This window comes from Grammomys surdaster, unplaced genomic scaffold (genome assembly GCF_004785775.1).
Source record: "Grammomys surdaster isolate TR1022 unplaced genomic scaffold, NIH_TR_1.0 66, whole genome shotgun sequence".
NCBI lineage: Eukaryota > Metazoa > Chordata > Mammalia > Rodentia > Muridae > Grammomys > Grammomys surdaster.
In genome coordinates this window covers 2,641,770-2,648,935 of record NW_021604568.1, presented here as the reverse complement: position 1 = coordinate 2,648,935, position 7,166 = coordinate 2,641,770, and the positions used below count along the sequence as shown (strand labels likewise).

General features: G+C 44.2%; 1 protein-coding gene across 3 annotated transcripts in view; it reads left to right on the top strand.

The window, feature by feature from the left end:
- The window catches only part of Hpse2 (heparanase 2 (inactive)), a 593,647-nt gene that overhangs the window by 539,918 nt on the left and 46,563 nt on the right, over nucleotides 1-7,166 (top strand). The window lies entirely within an intron of this gene.

Below are 7,166 nucleotides of genomic sequence, written 5' to 3'. Positions count from 1 at the left end.
GAGATCCTTGACCTCATGAAGGCTGGATGCCCCAGGGGGTGGGAATTTTGAGGGTGGGGAAGTGGGAGTGGGGGGGGTAGGTAGGGGTTACATCCACAGAGAAGAAGGAGGAGGGGTAAGGGGATAAGGGGTTCCCGGGTGGGTGGGGGATGGGGTAAGGGGACAACATATGAAATGTAAATAAAACATCCAATAAAAAAATTAAAAAAAAAAGTATCCTCCTGGGCTGGCCAGATGGCTCAGCAAGTAAAGACAGTCTTTTAGGCTAAGTCACCTACTATATCTATTTAGTTTAAATGTCAATAAAAAACAATAGCCCAGTAGCTATCAGGGCTTACGCATGTTAATTTATTTCTCACAATCCTGAATTCAGATCTGTTATTATCTTTGTGTTAGAATTTCCATTGCTGTTACAAAGTCCCACAAGAGAAGAAAGGATTTATGTCTTCTGTCAGCTCCCAGGTCACACTCTGTCACTGAGGGAAGGGCAGGAACTCAAAGTAGGAAGCTAGAGCCGGGAAGTGCTGTCTTGAGCCTCATGGCTTGCTCAGCCTGCTTCATAGACAACCCAGAACAATGGGGTGGGTGGGGCCCACCATACACAGTGGGGGAAGGGGCCCACAATACACAGTGGGGGAAGGGGCCCACCATACACAGAGGTGGGTTCTCCTATGTCGATCTTTAATCAAGAATATGTCAAACACACTTGCCTATAGGCCAATCTGATGGGGACATTTTCTCAACTTAAGAGTCTTCCCAGAAGATGCTAGTTGTGTCAAGCTGACATATACTAGTCAACAAAACCCTCATTTATGGATGATGAAAGCTGAGACAGGGATTTAAGTGGTTGGCTAGCAGTCCCACAATTATGTATCAGATTGTACAGTAGAAGTTTTCACCAGACTCTTTGTATTGCATTTTATCTTAGATACCCGGACAAACAACTGCTCCATTTCCTATGTGACATGATCAATTAAAAGGAAAACAAAACCCACATATCTAGTGATGTTGAAAGGTAGGGACTTTTTAGGAAGGTGAGATATGTAAGGTTTAACTTGCTGTATATTATGAAAACTGGACATTTCCTTCTAAAAATATGACCTTTGGGTTTTAACTATGGATGTTAGTCATCCATGTGTACTAAGGTTACTTGAGTACCAAGCTCAAAGTAAAACAAATCACAGCAAGAACTGCAAGCTAAGGAGTTTGTCAAATGACCCCAGCAAGTAGGGATGCGGACAGGAGGATGCGATGCTCTTGATGCTGACACTAAGTGAAAGTTTAGACATGTGCTCCTTGCCCACAACCCTCCCCTAGCTCCCTTAGCACACAGGGCACCAGACTGAGGGGAGAGCCCCATGCTTTCCCTTCCCCAAAGCCTAGAACCCTTGTTCTCTCCATCCACCTGGGGAATGAACTGCATCGTCTATTTGAAGTTGCCCGAAGTTTCCTCAATCTGTCTATATTTCTAAGTATTTGCATTCAGCATTTAATAACCTTAGGTCTTCCATTGTAGCCACTTAGATATTTATCTTAGCCACTGTGTATAAACTAATGGGAATAAGGAACACAGTTTTCCACATACAGTGTCCCTAACTTCCACAGCGTGGTACCCAGTCCCATTATATTCAGCTAATACTGGGAGAAAGTGGAAGCTGGGATAGTCTCACTGCAGAGCTGGAGTGAGTGGCTGACGTCAAGACTCTTCTCCACTGGACCTGACCTTTCCTTTGGGACTTTGCTTCACTATATCCTCCCTTGCTTTACCTCCCAGAAGGTCACCATGGGAGGAGGGCATGGCTTCTATGAGTAGGTAGGAATTCAGGGATGCTTCCTGTCTCAGATCTCCTGGAGGTTAGGTATGGAATGCCGCGTGTACACTACAGGCTTGGGACTGTCTGATGCAGAAGAGCAACGTTCCAAACAGCTACTCATTACTTCTCTTAAGCAGAGATTGTGGGGAGCATTTGGGCAGCAAACCCAAAGGCTTTTGGACTAAAAGACAACAAAATGGATAGATGTTCTCCTTTATGTCTCCATAAATCTTGCCACAAAATCCCTCTATGTGGAGAAAGGAAAGTTGGACTTACTGACTGGAGGAACTGTTTCCAAGGCAGCACAGACCACCAGCCTCACTAGACCTTAGTGCAAGAGCAAGGTCTCAGGCCCCCAAGGTGAATCAGAACTCATGGGGATAGAACCCAGATCTGGGTTTTAACACGCCCTCCAGGTGACCCTCTGCACACACTGCAGTCTGAGAACCGTTTACAGATTTAAAGACCTCCACGTGAGCCTGGAACACACAAGTGCACTGAAGTAAAGCTGGCGTAGAGCCGCTGAGAGAAAAAGGGCAGCAGCCCCATCCCACCCTCCTCCCACATACAGACACTCCTCCATTATATTTGTCTATAAACACAAATGCAGTAACAAGGCAGAAACCAAAATGAGCCAGTAGGCACCAATTTGTGCTGCAGATTTTTCCAATCAGACAAGTCCCTGGTGGTTGGTAAGGATCCAGGAAGTGTGTCCCAGAGGCCTCAAGGATGACTCTGATCATTTAAGCACTCCATTGCAGAGCCATCTGTAACTACCTGTGGACATGTAAACCTTATTAAATCTCATAGTCTCCGCTTTGCTTTTATTACTTAATGTATTTTGGGCAGCTTGCTGTAGATCTACAAACCCACCTCAGGATTCTAAGGCTATGCCGTGATTTACATGACTTTTTGCTTATAACCTTATTACTAAAATAATAGATATTTTGGTTGTTCAGGTCATTTATGTTACAATGATACAATAAATATTTTTATTTATTAATCCATTCATTTGTTCAAAGATTCATAAATGTGTATTACCTCCTTTGACATGTTGCCTATCATGGAAAGGTGCATGTGTGCAAATCTGAATAGTAATCCTTGCCCTGTGGAACTCACAGTGTATCAGCAGAAATAGACAAGAAAAGAGAGGGAAATACAGTACCATATACATCATGGTAAGTACTTGGGGGAGAAGTGAGTATGCACAGGAAAATCTGTAGAGAAGGAGGTTTGAATAGTGCACAGAAGGCTGCAGAGACATTCCAGGCATGTGGGAAAATTTTGCAGACCCCTAAATGGGAAGGCTCTGGTATTTCCAAGGAACTGAATAGAAGCCAATGTGGCTGAAAGGTGACAGATGAGGGAAAGCAGCACAAAATGACCTTGGGGATGTTGGCAGAGACCAACCATGCAGGATCTTGTCAGGAATCTGGGATTTATCTGAAATGCTATGGGGAACCACTGGAAGAATTTTAACCACGAGAGTAATGTTATCATATATATCAAAGACTACTCCACCACTCTGCGGACAATAGTTGGGAACAGAAACAGAATAGATGTGAAACTAGGCAGGAAATTATTTCAGTAGTCCAGTCAAGGTGGTTATGGATGAGGCTAATGGCTGTAGACACAGTCAGTTTCAAGCTATATTTAGAAAGGGAAAACTAGCATTCAAAATGGGAGTCCATGTGGGGATTGAAGAGAGACTAAAATAACTAATGTATGGTGAAGCCCTTTGTTGTCAAGAGGAAGGCTGGGGAGAAAAATAAGTTCATAGGGAAAGTGAAGCAGGGGTCACTTTGAACATGTAAGTATGAGGTGCTCATGAGTCATTCAGTCTAGATCTCAAAAGAGACATCTTCACTAAACATACAGATGTGTCCACATGTCTGAGTCTCATTTAAAATCAGAGGAGGGGGATGTCACTGAGGAACAGCATGAGGTGCTTCCACACCACCAGCCTGGCCTAGGGAAAGCAGCACCTCCAACCTGCAGAGAAGGAAAGGCTGCACAGGCAGCCATGCCCAGAGTGGATGGCGGGGGGCGGGGAACAAAAAGACCCCAAGCCATAGCTGCCGCCTCTGCTTGGAAACCAAGGCAGTCAGCCACTGGCTGGGATGAAGAACTCCTGAGGAGAAACGGAAGTGGGTAAAGTGGTCATCTCCAAGAGGAGAAAAGCAAGTCTGGCAAGGACACATAGGAGGGTTACAGAATTACTGGCTGGATGGTGAGGACGGCTCAAGTTTGAGATCATTTCCAAGTGAAATCTGTCTGTTCAGTGTGTGCTTTTTCTCCAGCTACATTCAGCTGCTTGGAAACAGAAATAGAGGAAATGAGTAGGTAACATGTGAGTAATTTTGAAAGTTTATGGTAAAAAGTAATTTTTAAGTTATAATTTCTGAGTGAAATGTATATGTTATGTTAAATGTTGTGTTGCCACAGTGAAATACCTAAGTATGGATGACATAAGAGTTATCATAATGGGCCTTTACAGATGGCTCAGAAGTTAAGAGTACTGGCAGCTCTTCCAGAGGACCAGGGTTCAATTCCCAGCACCTGCATGGTGGCTCACACCTCTCTGATTCCAGGAGATCTGATACCTTTGGCTCCTGAAGGCACCTGGCATGTGGTACACAGATACATATGCTAGCAAAATACATGTAAGAGGTTTAGGCTCATGGTCCTGGTAACTGGCAGCCCCAAAGAGGATGGCAGAAGCAATCTAGTGAGAGTTTCTTAGCTGCTTTACTATATGGTGGGAAAGTAGAAAAAAGACCAGCACGTGCAAAAGACTCTGCCAAGCAAATGGGGTGGCCTCCCTTTGTAATAGCCTGATCTTTTGAGAACTAATCCAGTCATACAAAACCTGAACCACTCCTGAGAGACAGCATTTATCCACACAAAGCTAGAGCCCCTGAAACCTAATTTCCCACCACTCACCCCCATCTATTAACCACCATCACACTAGGGACAAAGCCTTGAGCACGTGAGCCTTTGGAGAACAAAGTGTATTGAAACCATAGCAGAGAATGTGCATGTCTGTGTGTGATTGTAGGCATCACTATCACACCATTTCAATCTCTGTTCATCTGTGTCAACACAACAAAAACAAAAATATAACATGTAATGCTCTTATTAAGCTCAATAACTCAGGTTTTAAAACAGAAAAGTTTATTGCAATTTAAAGAGAGATACAGAAATTTTGTATAACTTATTGTGAGTAAAGCAGCTGCTACGTGTGTGTTGAATAAGGCATGCATGCATGTGTGCATGTGTATACGTGTTGTATCCATGTGCACGTGCACATGCGTGTGTGCATATGTGCATGTGTGTCCATGTGTAGGTATGTATTTGAAAACTGACAGCGACCTACCTTGCTCAAAATGAACATGAAAACCACCATGAATGGGCCCAGGGTGTAACACAAGTGGTTTGTGGTCATTACCACTGATTTTTCACAATGCCTTCCCACTGTGAAAGTCTCTGTTAGAAAAATAGAGTGGTTTGGCCCAAGATGACTGGGATTTGCTCTGAGTGGGGAGGAGCTGTCAGATTTATATGGCTTTTCCTCTTAAAAATATATGGCCTTCCCTTTTCATCTGCAGTAACTGTAAAGCTCATTTGGGGCCATGGCTGCCCAGTCATTTGGCTCCTTGTGTTCTAATGAATGTACTGCATATCTCTCAGGAGGGCTACCCTTCCGGCTTACACATCAGATAGAAAACTTAGAGTGTTTTGATCCTGAGATTCATTCAGGGTGTCCATGTTTCTGTATTTCTTTTCTTTCGCTTAACAGTCAAAGGTTATTATAACTAATTGGGTGTCTGTTCTCCACTGGCCCCCATGGTTTGATCTGCACACACTTGGCTTCACTGATGGGCTCTGCATGTGGCCTGGGGAAGGAGGGCTGATCCAAGCACAGAACATCCTCTTGCTTCTCCACTGGTTTCTGAAATTCCAGCCCTGCCTCCGGAAACACTCTGAAACCTGAACTAAGTGCTTTTATTTTTTTATTTTTTTATTTCTTTTTGATAAAAATGACATAGACTCAGAAAATGTAAGCATCTTGAACTATATAGCTCAGCTTTCAAAAGTTCACTGTTTGAATGTAAGCCAGTCAAATGAGCTGAAAGCTGGCTGGAGGAAGGAAACCCAGGAGGACTGTGAGTGGCTGGGACTGAGCCAAGGGAGCCTACCGGGAGGCCTTCTGGATGAGGAACCCACTGACGGTGTCTCTTTCGTCATCATGGGTGATCTAACATGGATCCCAAAGTCACCCTAATGTGAATGTAGGCCATGTGAAATTTAGAGCCACTCTCCGAAACACAGGAGATGCAGCTGGGAAGTGCATAGAAGAAAAATATGTGGACGTTTTCAAAGCTTCTGTATCAGAAGGTTCATTGGTCACAGGATCACGCATAATTCCCACCTGTCACAACTCTAAGATCCTCAGAGGAACAACTTGGGATCTTAAGATCTTAAGGTATCTCTGTGTGTGTCCATTAGCTCTCTGGCCAATACCCTCCCTAGGAATGAACAAAGCATTCCCAGGCCAGTATTAAATATGCTGGGCATTTAGTTCCTATCTAATACTTAGTGAGTCTCAGCCCCTCACCATTGTTCTGCATCCTGAAATGTAGCTCTGCAGGAAACAGACATGGCTTATTGTTCTCCAGAAACTCAGAGTCAATCTAGGGCAAGGACAGCTGTTAGCCTATCTATTGGTGTTGTCCATGTACAGGTCATGTTTGGGCAGCCATGTTGGTAAAACTTCAAGTGTAACTCCTGCCATTTCTAAGAGAGATAATCTCACAGCAAATTCCCTGTGCTACTGGTTCTCACAGTCTTCACATCTCCTCTTTCGTAGTGATCACTGAGCCTTAGATGCAGGAGCTGTGTTCACCAATAGACATGCTAATGTGGAAGCGGAAAAGCTCACAGGCCTAAACCCTAAGCAAAGCACCCCTACAGGCAACTAAGGTATGCTGAGGACAACAGGGAAAATCGGAGCACCCCAGTCGAATAGCCAACACCAATGGTCAGCCCTAAAAAATAAACAAAAAGGAACATTGTAAGAACTGGGCAGCCATATAGCATGGGAGATGCTGAGGAAGTGGCTATTTTAGGTAAAGCAATAAAGACTATTCTTTATATAGACCCCTGAAGGATGAAAATAAAGGTACCCATGTGAGGAGCCAAGGAAGGCGCTGTTGTGTGCAGTGACCATAGAAGAAAGGAGATCTGGAGAAGTCATGGAGGAGAGGGCAAAGTGAACTGGCGTGAGTCGATGGAGTAGAGATGAGACGGGCAGCTAAGCAACAGTCAGGGTCAATGGGCAACAACTGAGGG